Here is a 15,352-nt window from a genome sequence, read left to right on the forward strand (position 1 = left end):
GGTGCACCTGGAGCGGGAGCCCGGCCCGTGCGCCGCCCCCGCCGCCCCCCGCCGCCCCCCGCCGCCCCCCGCCGCCCCCCGCCGCCCCCGGCCGCCGGCCAGCTCACAGAGAGCGGGGGGCTCGGCGCGGCGTGCGGGCGCGCGCACGTCCTGCGTCCCGGCGCCCCCCTCCCCCAGCTCCAGGCGTGCGCGCGTCCGGCGGCGGGGGCGGTGGGGAGGGCGGAGCCGGCGGCGAGGGCCGAGGGCGGAGGGCGGAGGCTGAGGCGGAGGCTGAGGCGGCCGCGGCGGCGGCGGCGGCGGCGGCGGCGGCGGCGGCGGCGGAGGCGGCCGGGTCGAGACGCGCTCGGGGCCGCGCTCGGGGCCGCGCCAGGCCACGGCCAGCGCGCCGCAGCCCCGGCGGCCGAGCGGAGCCCGGGCGGCCTGGCGGTGCGAGCCCCGCGCGGCGTGCGGAGCGGAGCGGCCCGCGGCTGAGGTGAGGCGAGGCGAGGCGAGGCGAGGCGACGCGCGGCGAGGCGAGGCCAGGGCGGGGGCTCGGATCCCGCGGCCGGGCACCGCCGCCGGGGCCGCGTTTATGTAAGCGCCGCCAGGCAGGTGGTGAGGCCGGGCCGGGCGTGCGCCTCGAGCGGGACCCCGTGAAGCCCGGCCGGGGGCCCGGGGCCCGGGGGCTGGAGGGGCTGCCCGGCGGGGGTGTCCGGAGGGGCTGCCCGGCGGGGTGCGGGCCGCCCGGGGTGGGGAGGCTGCGCCCGGGACGGCCCGTGTCTCTTCCCCGGGGCGCCGCGTCTGCGCGGGATGCTCTGCGCCGCGGGTGAGGGAGGCTGCGCCCCGCGACGAAGCTGCGCCCGGTGGGGGCACTGCGCCCGGGATGAAGGGGAGGCTGTGTCCGGGGTGAAGATGCGCCCGTGGTGGTTTTGGGGGGGGGGGGGGTTGCGCGCCGCGATGAAGCTGCGCCCGTGCCGGGGAGGGGGGGGGGGGCTGCGCCCGGGATGAAGGGGAGGCTGTGTCCGGGGTGAAGATGCGCCCGTGGTGGTGGTGGTGCTGCTGCGCCCCGGGTTGAAGCTGCGTCCGTGCGGGGGGGCTGCACCCCAGGATGAAGGGGTGGCGGCGCCCCCAGAATGAAGCTGCCGCCGGTGTGTGTATGTGTGTGTGTTGGGGGGGTGGGCGGCGGACTGCGTTCCTGGGAGGAGAGAGGCTGCGCCCCGGGGAGAGTAGGCTGCGCCCTGGGTTGAAGGGGAGACTGCGCCCCGGGATAAGGTTGCGCCCCAGTGGAGGGGACACTGCGCCCAGATGAGGCGGCGCCCCCGGATGAAGGGGAGGCTGCGCCCCGGGATAAAGCTGCGCCCCAGTGGAGGGGACACTGCGCCCCGGATGAAGAGGCGCCCCGGGATGAAGGGGAGACTGCGTCCCTGGGAGGGGACGTTGCACCCCGGAATGGAGCTGAGCCCCGGGGGGGGGGTGAGAAACTGCGCCAGGGACAGCCCCTTCCCGTGCCCAGGAGTGCCGTGTCCGCCCCGACGCTCTTCACCTGGGGGAGGATGGCTGCGCCCGGGACCGCTCCGCGTCCCCTTCTGGAGGGCACCGTGTCCGTGCAGAGGCTCTACGTGCGCGGAGGGCAGAGTCCGCCCTTGGGCTGAGCCTGCGCCCCCCGGGAGAGGGCTACACCCCCGATGGCCCCGCGTCCCCTCCCGTCCCCTCCCGAGGGCGCCGTGTCCGCGTGGGAAGCTGCGCGCCGCGGGCGGCCCGGGGCGGGGAAGTTCCCGCGGCGTGTGCCGGGCGTCTGGAGCGATCCGGAACAATCTGGGGCGACTGGGGGCCCGAGGTGAATTCTGACGTGTTCAGATCTGCAGTAGGAAAATTACCGGGCTGTGGACGGTCCGAGGGAATGTGTCACATTGGGCTGTGGACGCTGAAAGTGTTGGGGTCCCGAGAAGGGTGCTCTGGTCCCCATATGTGCCGGAGTCCCGCACTCTTGTGTTTGGTTCGCAGTTGATATTTTTAGCCAGCAGATTTTGGTAGTTACTGCTGATAAGGACGTTTTTGTCCCCTTATTAAACAAAACGTAATGGTTAGCGTTCCGTTCTTAAGTATAAAGAAAGTGGCTGGATTATCAGACTTGCTGCTTTACTCTTAGTGCCCTAATTAAGAGGATAGATCAGTAAGCTTTGGGAATAGAAGTATTTCTGTAGTCCTTTTCCTTTTCTCTGAAATTCACCTGTGTGTTTTACTCCTTTGAAAGGTGCCACCAGAGCTGCATTTTCTAAAACAGCGGGTTGTCTCAAGAGCAGTCCCTAGGAAATGTCTTTGGTTGCCGTCTTTTCTTGGGGGCAGAGACTCCCCTCTGCCTGCCGAGGGCTGCCCGGAGGGGAGGGGAGGGGAGGGGAGGGGAGAAGGCGGTGTGTGCTCCACCCTGGACCGGGAATTAGGGGCCTTTCCCTGCGTGCTTCCGCCAGTGGGCGGGTCCTCTCCGAGTGAACACCCGCCACAGGGGCTTGGGAAGTATTCGGTGAGACGCGCCTAGCGGGGTGCGGATGCCGATCCGGGGCCCTGCTGGGGGTGGAGGCAGGGGACTCACCAGGGTTTGGGAAAGAACGCTTGTCTTGTCGGTGAGTAACGCCCTGTGAGATGTCTCAGGGTTCCTGGGACTGGATGTGTTCAGCTACCTCGTGGACAAAATTTGAAGCTATGGTTGGAAGGGGGAAAAGGAGGCCTTTCTGCAGGGGGCAGTGGTGAAAAGAAAATTGGTCCGGCTCTGAGAAATTGATGACACATGTATCTCGAGGTGCCCTGTGCTCATAAAGTCAGTGCTGGGAGGCGAAGAGACGAGACTTCAACAAGAACATCACCGGAGAACAACTTCTTGGTTCGTAGGTTAATGCGCGCCTTGGTGAATCGACACGCCCTAAAAACATTTCGGTTGCTTTCAGATTTTTGGGATAAGAAAATTCTTTGAACTTGTATTTGTCTGGTGAATGAATAAAGCAAACTTAATTCAGTGGACAGACACTTAATCTGTGGCTTGTTGTGTGCTGGGCCCTCCCTGTTACAGGCCTGGGCAATGCAGCGCTGAACAGGACAGGCAGGGTTCAAAAAGTTGAAGCACTGGCAGTGTTAGTAACCGCTTTTATAGCACTAGATTTTTAAAAATAAAATATAAGACTCTGAAATGTATAGCATTACAATTTTTACATATGGATTTAAAAATGGAAGGTTGCACAAAGTACATTGAGAAAGTACCGAGATTTAAACCTCATTCCATTCATTCCACCTGCTGTGGCCCATTGATTGTGTATCTCCCAGCAGCAGTCAAGATACAGACACAGTTGTATATGTGTTTTAATATAGTGTTAAATATTTGCTATAACAGTGGTGCAGTGAATATTTTTTATATATGGGTGCAAGCAAAACCTAATCATTTTTATTAGCCATCAGAATCCCTTAGGCGTAAGTTTTATTTAAGAATGGAGTTTTATTCCCTGGACTGCTGTGATGAGCTATGTAAATACTTAGGATAAAGGACTCTTATTTAAATAGGAGATAGAAAGAATACTTTGAAGATTAATAGGTGAGACTGTACACTTACCAGCCTATAAAAATTTTGTTTAAGAAGAAGTGTCACTCTTGGGGCACCTGGGTGGCTCAGTCGGTTAAGCGTCCGACTTTGGCTCAGGTCATGATCTCACGGTTCCCGGGTTTGAGCCCTGTGTTAGGCTCTCTGCTGTCAGCTCAGAGCCTGGAGCCTGCTTCGATTTCTGTGTCTCCCCCTCTCTCTGCCCTTCCCTCACTCCTCCCTCCCTCTCTCTCTCAAAAAGAAATAAACATTAAAAAAAAAAAAGTGTCAATCTTAGTGTGAAACTGAAAAACTTAGAGAGTTCCAAGTTGATTTAAAAACTTAGGGGCGCCTGGATGGCACAGTTGGTTAAACATCTGACTCTTGATTTGGCTCAGGTCACGATCTCACCGTTTGTGAGATCAAGCCCCACGTGAGGCTCCACACTGACAGCACAGAGCCTGCTTGGGATTCTCTCTCATTCTCTCACTGTCTGCCCCTCCATGCTCACGTTTTCTCTCTCTCTTTCTCTCTCTCTCAAAATAAATAAATAAACAAATAAATAAATAAATACATAAATACTTTAAAAATAAAAAAATTATTAAAAAAAACCCTTGGTTTTTTTTGTGTGTGTGTGTGTGTCAATTTTCTAAAATATGAGTTTCCAAATTTATAATTTGTGTGATGGAAATGGTGGTGTTAAAAAAAACCCTTTAAAAATATATTCATAACGTGTGGTAGAAAAGTTTTATAGTGAGAATTTCATTTAAAAATTGTACGTTGGGGGGCACCTGGCTGGCTCAGTCAGTAAAGCATGCTGAGTCTTGATCTCAGGGGCCATGAGTTCAAGCCCCGTCCGTGTTGGGCATAGAGCTTACTTAAAAAAATAAAAATTAAAAAAACCCCAAATCGCGTATTTAAATAATTAAAATATCTTTATTCCTTGAATGAATTTTTAAGTTTTATTTGGGGTGTGGACAGGGAAGATGCAGCAGCCGAGAGAGGTCTTCACATAACCTTGCCGCATAGCCTGATGGCTGTTGGGCGTAGACCACGAGTATCATGTTATCACGTTTAAAAACGTGATGTGATTATAGTATTACTGGCTGCTGTTCTAGGAGCGCACAAAGAAAACATGACTTTGGTGTTCAGTGTAGCGTCTTTGTGACGGATTAAAATGAAGAGGGGTTAAGTGTGTGTGGAAGTGGCTTGAAGGTACCTGGTGTTTTTACTGCAGGTGCAGAGAAATTCTGCTTGCCTTTAGGTCAGTTTTGTTTCTCACACGTGGTCACCAACAGGTGTTCACCATGCGCTGGATTCTCTTCTGGGCACTGGAGACTTGGGTGTGAGCACAGTAAAGGGTAGCTCTTGCCTTCATGAGATTCCCATGATGGGGCAGTGCACCCCAGCTAAAGGCCTCCGTGCCAGGAAGGGCAAACAAAATGAGATCGAGGGTGGGCGGGGGCCTGAGAGGGCTCAGGGGACGGAGGGAGCTGGGCACTACCAGGCAGCTGGGAGCTCTGGAGGAACGTCCTTGTCCTGGGTTTGGGTTTGGAATCGTGGGAGGCCGGTGAGGAGGAGGGAGGCAGGAGGTCTGGAGCTGTGGCGAGGAATTTAGATTGTAATCACCCTGTGATGCGAAGCCTTCTTCCCTCCCTCCCTTCCTTCTTTCCTTTTTGTTTCCTAGTTGACTTTAGAGACTTTTGAAGGAGGGGATGTCATGACCTATCTTTAGAAGAATCTCTCTGGGAGTGCCCGGATGGCTCAATCGGTTAAGCAGCTAAGCATCTGACTCTTGATCTTGGCCCAGGTCGTGGTCTCACAGTTCGTGGCTTTGAGGATCCTCTCCCCGCCCCCCACCCCAGCTGCTGTGCCTTGACAGCACGGAGCCTGCTTGGGATTCTCTCCCTCTCTCTCTGCCCGTTTCTGCTCATTTCTCTCTCTGTCTCTCTCTCTCAAAATAAATAGACTTAAAAAAATAAAAGAGTCACTCTGGCTCTCATGCAGCTAATGTTTATTAGGTCCTTGTGACGTGCCAGGGGATTAAAGCACCTTCTGTGTATTAGCTGGCTTTGCATTAGTCCAAGAGGTGGGCACGTTAGTCTTCCGTGTTACTTGTGGGGAAGACGGGGCCCAGCGAGGGCACATGTCAGTGGCAAAGGCAGGACTGCACTGAGCCCTGTGACTGCAGGGGCCCTTCTCGCCTCCCCTGCCACCTCCAGGGGGTGCTGGCAGGAGCGTGGGGGGACCACGATGGGCCAGGGCACAGGTGTTGAGCTCAGATCTGGCAGGCTGTATTTCAGGCTTGTACTCTTAGCGGGCAAATGTTGCCAGTTACCCTGTGATGCAGTCCTTTCATATTGCCTGGGCCTCACTTATGCTCATCAAGAGTGCTCTTGGACTTTGAGCGAAGACTTTTAAAATCAGACTGTGGTGCTTTCATCAAAAAGGAAAATAGAAGTGAAGTAAAATAAAATAAGTAATTCTAAAATTTCTTTCCGTTTAGAATCTGATTCTTCCCGGTCATCCTTCGACCAAGCATCGATGTGATGTCATGCTGCCTTCCACGTTGTTCCCTGTGCTGGCATTCCTTAAGACCTCACCACTGCTGTCTCTGGGGTGTCTTCCTTTTTTTTTTCCTTTTTTAAAAATGTTTAGTTAAATTTAGACATACACACACACACACACACACACACACACACACACACACACAGAATGTGAGCGGGGGAGGGGCAGAGAGAGGGAGACACAGAATCTGAAGCAGGCTCCAGGCCCTGAGCTGTCAGCACAGAGCCCGACACGGGGCTTGTACTCACGAACCACAAGATCATGACCTGAGCCGAAGTCGGACGCTCAACCCACTGAGCCCCCCAGGCGCCCCCCTCTGGGGTGTCTTCCAAGCGGCTGAGACCTGGTCTGTGAGTTTAGATGCTTTTTTGATCTTACTGGCAGGTAGTAAGGAGAGGTTTCTGGTCCTTAAATGGTTTGTTGACTGACCTGTCGGCGGGCTGTGTTGTCCTGTCTCCTGTCGTGCCTCCAAGAGTAACAGCTGAGTTTGAGTGTGCCCGGGCAAGAGTCACTATACGTATCCCCTCCTGCCCGGCTGACAGCATTGTGGGACACCTCCGATTTCACAGTTGTTCAGAGGCGGAAAGTGCACGCTTAGAGCTGATGAACCGTAGCGTGTTTTGTAGGCAGGCCCGTCAGGATTGCCTGTAGACTTGCCGTGAGATGGAACATCCGGAATGATCCCAAGGTTGTTGGCCTGAGCGGTTGGCTGGCGCTGGCCTTGGGATAGAGAAGTCTGAGGCTGACATCAGGAGCTGGGGACTGGCCCCGTGAGGCCTCGGACCCTGCGGGAGACGGTTCCTCAGCAGTTACACCCACGGACTGGGCCGTGAGCAGGTGGGACGAATCTCTGTTCCGTCACATTTCAGAAGCGTGATCTTGAGCGAGCTGTTTAATCTTTCTCTGTCTTGGTGTTCTCATCCGTGAATTAGGGAGAACAGCGGCAGCCTCGATCCTCTGGTGGTTGGGCCTACAAACTGAGCCAACGTAAAGTGCCTAAAATAGTACCTCACTTGTTTTTATAAGCAGTCATCCGAGTGGAGATGTTTGGATACTAGTGGAAATTCAAAGTTTGGCTCAAGAAGAGATTGGGGTCAAATATGTGAATTTGGGAGTCATTTGCCTGTTGCTGGTATTTGAAACCATGGGCTTTGCAGTGGATATAGATACAGATGAGCAGAAAGGTAGGGATGAAGCCTGGGGGTTTCTGGCAAGGGGTGCACAGGAGGATGGGGAGGGGGAGGAGGTGAGGGAGATGGGGGGAGGAGGAGGGGAGAGGGGGGAGGAGGGGAGGGGAGAGGAGGAGGAGGGGGCCCGGAAGGAGGAGGAGGGGGGGAGGAGGAGGGGAGAGGGAAGAGGAGGAGGAGAGGGGGAGGAGAGGGAGGAGGGGAGGGGAGAGGAGGAGGAAGGGGCCCAGGAGGAGGAGGAGGAGGAGGAGGGGGCCTGGAAGGAGGAGGAGGGGGGGAGGAGGAGGGGAGAGGGAAGAGGAGGAGGAGAGGGGGAGGAGTGGAGGAGGGGGAGGGTCTAGCAATACTCGTCGTAAAGGGGTCTGTTGAAGGAGGAAACTAGGAGGGTCTTCTGGTCTGGAGTCCAGGGCTTCCTGAGTGAGCCTTATGGTGGCCGAGGAGACTGTGAGGGGGTGTCACAGAGGATGTCACAGGTAGAGGACTCTCTAGGGGAGCTTTGTTAAAATGGGGCGGAATTGTTGGCAGAAGCTGGAGGGGCCGTGGGCTTGAGGGAGTTATGTAATTTGGGTTTTTAAATGGAAACGATTACGGTGTGTTTATGGGCTAAGGGGCAATCCAGTAGAGAAGGACAAATTTATAATGTGTTGGAAAAAGGGTAATTGCAAGAGGCAAGTCCTTGAGAAGGTGAGAGGGGTTGTTGGAGGAACAGGACCTCTGCACGTGGGAACTGACTCACTTCAAAAATATTTCTCAGAGACATGCTGCCCTTTTGAAAGGAGGGCATAAAATAAAAGATAATTTTGTGCTCAGTCCAAGAAACTGGGGAATCGTGCCCTAGGACTTAGGATCAGTTTCTTATTAGCTTACGGTGTTTAAACATGCCTTGGGGGCATCCTTACAGAAAGATATATGTGGAAATGGCATTTTTCTTTATTAAAACAATTCACTTATATAATTTTTTTTAATGTTTAGTTTTTGAGAGAGAGAGAGAGAAAGAGAGAGCGCACAAGTGTGTGAGCCGGGGAGGGGCAGAGAGAGAGGGGGACAGAATCCGAAGCAGGCTCCAGGCTCTGAGCTGTCAGCACAGAGCCCGACGTGGGGCTCGAACCCACAAACTGTGAGATCGTGACCTGAGCTGAAGTTGGACGCTTAACCGACAGAGCCACCCGAGTGCCCCTACAATTCACTTATCTCTAAAAGTGTCATTAACTTAACTAGAAGTTGGCACCTTTAGTCACCAAACTTGGTACCACAGCAGAGGACCAGCAAGATTCGCCTGCTGCTTTGTTTTCATTTGTCTTACAGTATCTAGAAGGATGCCGGTGTTGCGTCCAGGACAGCCCCCACCTCCTGAGGCAGACAGGTGTTGCTTGGGCCCAGTTATGCTGAAACGTCATCAGGGCGGCTGCATTCGCTGAAAGTTACCTGTTCAAGGGGCGCCTGGGGGGCTCAGTCGGTTGAGCGTCTGACTTCGACTCAGGTCAGGTCATGATCTCATGGTTCGTGGGTTCGAGCCCCACGTCGGGCTCTGTGCTGACAGCTCACAGTCTGGAGCCTGCTTTGGATTCTGTGTCTCCCTCTCTCTGCCCCTCCCCTGCTTCCTCTCTCTCTCAAAAGTAAATAAAAATGTAAAGAAAAGTTACCTGTTAAAATGGTAAAATCTCTTCCTTGCATGCCTTGCATGTTGGTTTTTGTTGTTTGTGGTTATCTGATTTTTTTTTTTTAGGTGTGGAGTTTTGAAATATCAGTGTTCTCTGTAGTTCAGCCAATGGGATGAAGTGTATAGAAGCCCCCCGACTCCCTGTGTGCCCATGGTCTGTGCCGGGGAAAGGGGAAAACTGATTTCCACCGCCCTGGCACCCTTGCCTGCGGTGACAGGTTCTGTGTGAGTCATCGTGGAAGGACACACTCTGGAGGAGAAGGCCTCTGCCTCCTTGGGCCAGTGTTCCAGCTGGAGGCTAAACCGGGCACCGAGGCGTCCTCGAAGCTGCTTTGTCTGTGCGGTGACCAAAGGCACGAGGGCTGCGGCAGATGGCGCCCCAGGGCTGTGCCTTCTTGAGGCGTCGCTCTGCACAGGGGCCTCTCTCGGGAGGGGTGCCGCGCTGAGGCCTGGAGGAGAGATGAGCTCTTCTTCCTGCCCAGAGAGGGGCCGAGGGCATTCCCTGCCTGGACCCTGCTTATTGGAGCAGCTGGGGGGTGGGCAGTAGCCCCCGACCAGCTGTTGATGGGGGGGGCGTGGTGGAGGCAAGGTTGAGGCGTGCAGGGCCCGGCTCTGCACCCTTCCGGATGGCGGGAAGGCTTTGGGGGGAGGGGGTGGTGGGGTGCCGGGGTGCCAGGGTGAGCGGGAGTCAGCAGGGTCTGGCGGCGGGTCGAGTCCAGGAGATGAGGAGACCGGAGGGATTAAGAAGCGCCCTTGGAACTCCCTGGCTTGCCATGATGCTCGGTGGCAGAAGGACCCGAGGTGAAGGGTCTTCACTTACGGGCATCATTTCACAGCGGGTTCTCTTCGAATCTGCAGTTTGCTCATCCCTTGGTGTGCGACGTGCAGAATGTTAATATCCTTCCGTGTGATCAGGAGCCTGTGTACCATGTTGTTTGTAAAACACAGACAGGTGCACGTGTGGATGCTGCCGTGACACGGAACGGTCCGGAGCTGAGAGTCCCGGGTACCTAGTTATTCCTCACGAGTGTTACCTTGAGCGTGGGTCACCTCTGTGTTTCAGACGGGGAACTGATGTAAGGGGCTCGGTAAGTTCTGGGAGACCGGGTGGTGTTGGCTAATGCATATGAAGCTCTCCCGTGTGTCAGGCATGTCGGAGCGAGCTTGATCCAGCCCGCTGCTCGTGATGCTCTGAGGGGGCTCCCCTTCTGTGGAACTGTCCTCACCCTCTCTCTGCTCCACATGCTCCTGCCCCGGGCCTCCTTCCACCTGTTCCTGACCGTCAGCCAAAGCGGAGCCCTAAGTGGGGAGGATGGGTCTATCACTCTCCTGCTCGGAGCCCTGCAAGTTCCCCCATCTCAGTCCCCCCAGGGGCCCGCTGTCCCCTTTGGTCACCCCTCTGGCTGTGGGGTCTGGGCTTCACCCCTCCGCACCCTCACCTCTCACCCACTGTGCCCTGCTGTCCCTCCGTATCCATTCCTCCTCCCTCCCATCAGGCTGCCCTCTGAGCAGAAGCCTCCGGAAGGCGGGGGTCTTGCTCTGTCTCCCTCCTGAGGGCTCAGAACAGTGCATGGCAGAGAGGAGGCAGTTGTCAGTGTCTGTGGACAAATGACTAACGTGTTCTTACTTTCTGCCCAGGTAGGAAGTGGCGAGCCGATCGAAGCTGTTTGCCTGCCTCCCGCACTGCCCCTCCCATGCTCCTGTTGTACTCGGTGAATCAGTCATCTATTTATGCCCCGTATGTCTGTGTTATCTCCAGATTTTTGTGCTTTTCTTCGTAGAATAGAAACATTTACAAAACATTCAAAATTATTCTAAAACCATGACGTACGGTAGAGTAAATTAGTCTGTTGCGAACAGGGAGCCCTCAACCTACGAGAGCAGCTGTGTCCTGCTGCTGCCATTTGAACCCCGGAGGGCAGCCCTACAACTGAAAAGCATTCTCTTAAGTAATAACCGTCAGAGACGTAACGGATATAGCGACGTTACGGATATAGCGACGTTGTGACAGAAATGAGAATATGAGTAATTCTGGGAGGTTTCAGAAAAGCAGCCAAATACGATGAAAAACACCTGACTCGGCGGTGAAGGCTTACTTAACCGGTTTAAAACCTGGAGAGAAGGCGGCTTGTAAGGTGCTTGGTGGAGGAGGAAGCGAGAGTGTCCCAGAGTGTAGGAAGCTGGGGATTTCGTCCCGGCTCTGCCTCTGAACTTGCTGGGCCATCTGCTTCCCACCCTGCCACAGGCTCCTGGAGTGGAAAACAAGGGCAGTCACGTTGGTGACTTCCAAGGTTTGTTCCATTTCTAGGAGACTCTCGTATGCAAGAGTAAACTAATAAATTCTGAGGGTTTCAGGGGCCATTCAGCGAGCTGTTGAATAAATGTTTATCCTAGAACCTGTGCGCAGTCCTGTGTTGAAAGTGGGCAATGTCCCGTCCCTTCGCGGCTGCTACGGTCCGCCAGGGGCTAGCGCCTGGCACAGAGTATCCTGTCCCCCCGCTCTGGACCAGGCAGCTCTGCTGAAAGAGGCGAGGTGTGGGAGGAGGGGGGGTCAGGTGGCAGCATCTCGGGGGTGGAGGAATGGGTTCTGGCTCCAGGGGATTCCCTTGTTCCATTTTCTTAGTCTTAGGGGACTGGACTCTGTTGGTTGTCTGGAACTAAATTGAGCGAGGATTGTTTTCAGGTGTGTAAGTCTAAAGCATACAGATCATTCCATGGGAGGCGGTATTGAGTCAGCACCCCTGCCGTGACATCATAGAGTTAGGAACTGAGCTTGTTAACGGATCTGTTGGTCAGGCCGGGGGTAAGTTTGGAGCTTGCCTCGTATTCTGTGCCTTTCTGTGCAGGCCGCACACACAGACCCAACTTCTTTTTCTTGTTTCGGCTCGGCGTGCGTGAATTCTCTGGCTCTCTGGGTGTTCTCGCGCTTGGTTCTCCTGAGGAGGGGGATTTACTCGAGGACACGGGTAGCTCTCCACCCTCTGCGTGAGGCCAAGGAGCAGGCTTCCTGCGGGGCCGCGGGCCCCCTCTGCCCACGCTCACTCCCCGACCTGGCACCCGGCTCTCCTCCATCTCCGTTTCTTCTCTTGTGGGGAGTTGGTTCTGCCGGGCACCTGCTTTGCCAGCTTTCTCTCTTTTGAGGCCAGCCTTTGTGTCGGTCGGTGCAACCTGCCTCTGATGTGTGTCGGGGCTGTGTGAGGGCAGGGCTTCTGCCTTAGGAAGGGGGGCTCACTCAGGGGGAGTCCCCAGGTAGAGACGGGGAGTAGGGTCCTGTGTGAAGCGCTCACTACCCGAAGACTGACGGACAACGGTGAGACTTCACTCAGATGCTTCACGTGGTCTAGACCTGGGCTCGATCTGAAGAGGGACCTACGTGCTCAGGCCACCGTCTACAGAGCAGCGATTTGAGGGGTTACGTCTGCTCTGTCCTGGCGATGCGTGACATCAGTCGCGTGAAACTGTATGTTTATTAGCCTGGATCGTTTCGAATTGGATTCTTTTTCAGAATAGGAATCTACCCCAAATAATAGTCCAACAGAGTGGTCGCTCTTGAGTCCATGATCCGCGCTGGCTTTTACGGTATGTTTCTGGTGTAGCACGGTGCTCTTGGGCGGGCTGCCTCTTTTGTGGTTGGCAATGCAGTAAAACTTTACTTTCACCGAAAAGTTATCTAAATGTTTCAAGGGCCTCGTGTAGTCATTTTTTAGGTTAACAGTTTCAGGGCTGTCGCGGCACATGCAGTAAACTGCGTCAGCTGGAAGCCGCTTTGGGAGTTGGGGCTGCAGAATCTTAATCCAGGAAGATGTGCAATTCATGGGAACGAATCGTAGGAATTCGGAGCGGTGATAATTTGGGGTCAGAGAGTTCAACCTAGATTTGACCATCACCGAAGACCTATGGAAAAGTCACTCCCATCACCTTTTGGCTGGTTTCGGCAGTGGCGCGAGGGAACGCCCTCTCAGGACTGCTGGCTGCGTGTCCTGAGTACGTGGTGCAGTGTCACCCGAATGTAGCTCGCGCTCTATTCACTTCCTGTCACTCCTACTCTGGGGGTTTTCCCTCATTAACGTTTTTTGTGTCACGCAGTAGAGGGCTTTCACCCACATGCACATGAACGAGTGACATCGTTGATCGTTCTACTATGAAGCTTTCTATTCTTTGATTTTCTCCCTCTGACGAAACTGTGAGTGGCCTGATATTTTCATAGAAAGAGCGGGTGTTGCGCAAACCGGCAGAGTATTCTAGAGGGAGCGGAGAGTGCCGTGTGCGGTGCCCCCCAGCTCCCCTTAAACGCCCTGTGTGGGGGGAGGGCCGGGCAGGGAGAGGAGGGCTTGATGAACTTAGGTGTTTCTCACCGCAAGCCCTTGCCGTAGGAAAGGGAGTTTTCTTCCCTTTAGTTCCCAGACTTTTGAGCCGGGACCACCCTGTGCAGGGTACGTTGGGTTCCTGGGACAGAGCCCGGCTGTGAGTGGAGGAGCCAGGATGTGGGAGAGCCGACCGGTGTTTCCCAGTCCCGCTGGTCGTCGGGAGAAGCGGTGCCGTCGCACGTGCGACCCAGCTGTCTGGGGGTGCACCTTTCTGAGTGCTCTGAGGGGACGCGCTCGGGAAATAACCGGTGGGAGAAGCTCTGTGAGGAGGGTTTGTTTTCTTTTGTGTATAAGCGGCTGTCATGAGATGTACCCTCTGTAGACAAGACAATTCAGTGGCTTTCACAAATGTCTGAGTTGTGCAGCCTGGACCACAGTCCGGTTTTACATTTTTTTCAAGTTTTCTTGGAGAGAGAGGGAGACAGAGCGTGAGTGCGCACGCACAAGTCGGGGAGAGGCAGAGACAGCGAGGGAGAGACGGAATCCCAAGCAAGCTCCGCAGTGTCAAAACAGAGCCCGATGCGGGGCTTGAACTCACAAACCTGAGCCCAGACCAAGAGTCGGACGCTTAACCGATTGTGCCACCCAGGTGTCCCACCAGAGTCCAGTTTAAAAAAGTTTCCGTCACCCCAGAATGTTCCTGTGTTTGTGTTAATTCCCGTTCCAGCTGCAGGCCTTGGCAGCCACTGATCTGTCTCTACAAATCTGTCTTTTCTAGACATTTCACTTCAATGGAATCATTGCAACATGTAGTCTTTTGGGTCAGGCTTCTTTCCCTTAACGAGGTTTTTGGGGTCCGCCCATGTTGTGGAATGGATCGATACTTTGCTCCTGTTACTTGCTCGGTAGTAAGGTAAGTAAGGTAAGTAAGGACCACAGGCAGGTGGTCCTGCCTGCGTGGATCCAGCACATCTTTTCTGTCCCTTCGCCGGGGCTGGGCGTTTGGAGTGTTTGCACGTTCCGACTACTGTGAATAAGGCTGATCCGAACATTAGCAAACACGGCTTTGTGTGGATATGTGCTCGCGTGGGTGTGGGCTTCGAAATGGGGTTTAGGATAAAAACATTTCACTGTTACGGACAATACTAGTAAAGACCATTTGCTAGATTTTAGCTGGCTTGCTCATTAGGTCTGTCTCCGTGCGCTGAGCTTCTTGAATCGCATGAACCTTTTACTTCCAGGGTGAGATGTCACAGTCCTAATGCTGAGCGTCGGCTACTAGGGCGGCTTATGCTGACAGCCCTCTGTGTCAGTCCCCGCAGATGAGCTCTTTCCCATCATTTGACTGTTTATTTCTTCCGCCTGAGATCAGTGCTGTGTGCTTGGGCACGAAAACACCCCATTCAGCCTGCGGAACCCCATGTGCCTGGTGCTTCGCCCCAGCATTTTCTCTTCTAGGAGTCTAGCTTGAGGGCGCACCTCCAACTCTATGGAAACACATATGGAAATGACCTCCGTATCCATGCAGGTGTGTCGACCACAGCGCAAAGTGCCACCTGCAGGACGGTACGGCCTCTGTGAACTGATTCGAGGTGACTTCCGAGACCCAGGGAGCGAGCGAGGCCCGCTGCCAGAGGGTGCTGTGCTCTGTCCACCAGGAAGAAGGGCCGTGGGAAGACACGGGCGTGGCTGCGCGTTCGTGCCAAAGGGAACGGGACGGACGAGCCGGAGCCAGGGGCTGGACTGGTTCCACGGGGGTGGGTGGGAGAGGCTGGGAGGGACAGGGGAGTGGACTTGGCTGCAGGTGTGGGGGCGCGGTGTCCCTCCAAGCACACCACTCGCTACAGCCTGACTCTGGGAGCCACCGCGCTGTTTACACACCCCCGAATGAAGCACATTAACTTCAGCCATGAGGTGGGGGCCGCTAAAGTGGAATACACACAGAAGCAAACCTCAATGTCCCCACCAACGACAACGGAGCCACGGGAAAAGGGACGGGAAGAAAGGTGGCAGCCTCATCTTGGAAGACGGCATTTTGGCTGCGTTCTGTGAGGCCGAGGGCTGTACAGAACCGTGCTTGTCATGG

At 55.1% G+C, this 15,352-nt stretch overlaps 1 protein-coding gene across 4 annotated transcripts in view; it reads left to right on the forward strand.

Moving 5' to 3' along the window:
• The first annotated feature begins 301 nt into the window (after positions 1–301).
• Positions 302–15,352, forward strand: part of ADARB1 (adenosine deaminase RNA specific B1) — a 134,691-nt gene continuing 119,640 nt past the window's right edge. The window contains exons 1-2 of one of the 4 annotated variants that reach the window (XM_086676157.1): positions 10,704–11,250; positions 11,354–11,487. The gene's annotated coding sequence lies outside the window, so the exon portion shown is untranslated. Of the gene's footprint in view, positions 473–10,654; positions 10,672–10,703; positions 11,251–11,353; positions 11,488–15,352 lie in introns of those variants that run through there. The other 3 variants (XM_086676156.1, XM_086676158.1, XM_086676159.1) reach the window with 3 other exon arrangements.

This window comes from Puma concolor, chromosome C2 (genome assembly GCF_028749965.1).
Source record: "Puma concolor isolate L17-30 chromosome C2, mPumCon1.1.hap2, whole genome shotgun sequence".
NCBI classification, from domain to species: Eukaryota; Metazoa; Chordata; class Mammalia; order Carnivora; family Felidae; genus Puma; species Puma concolor.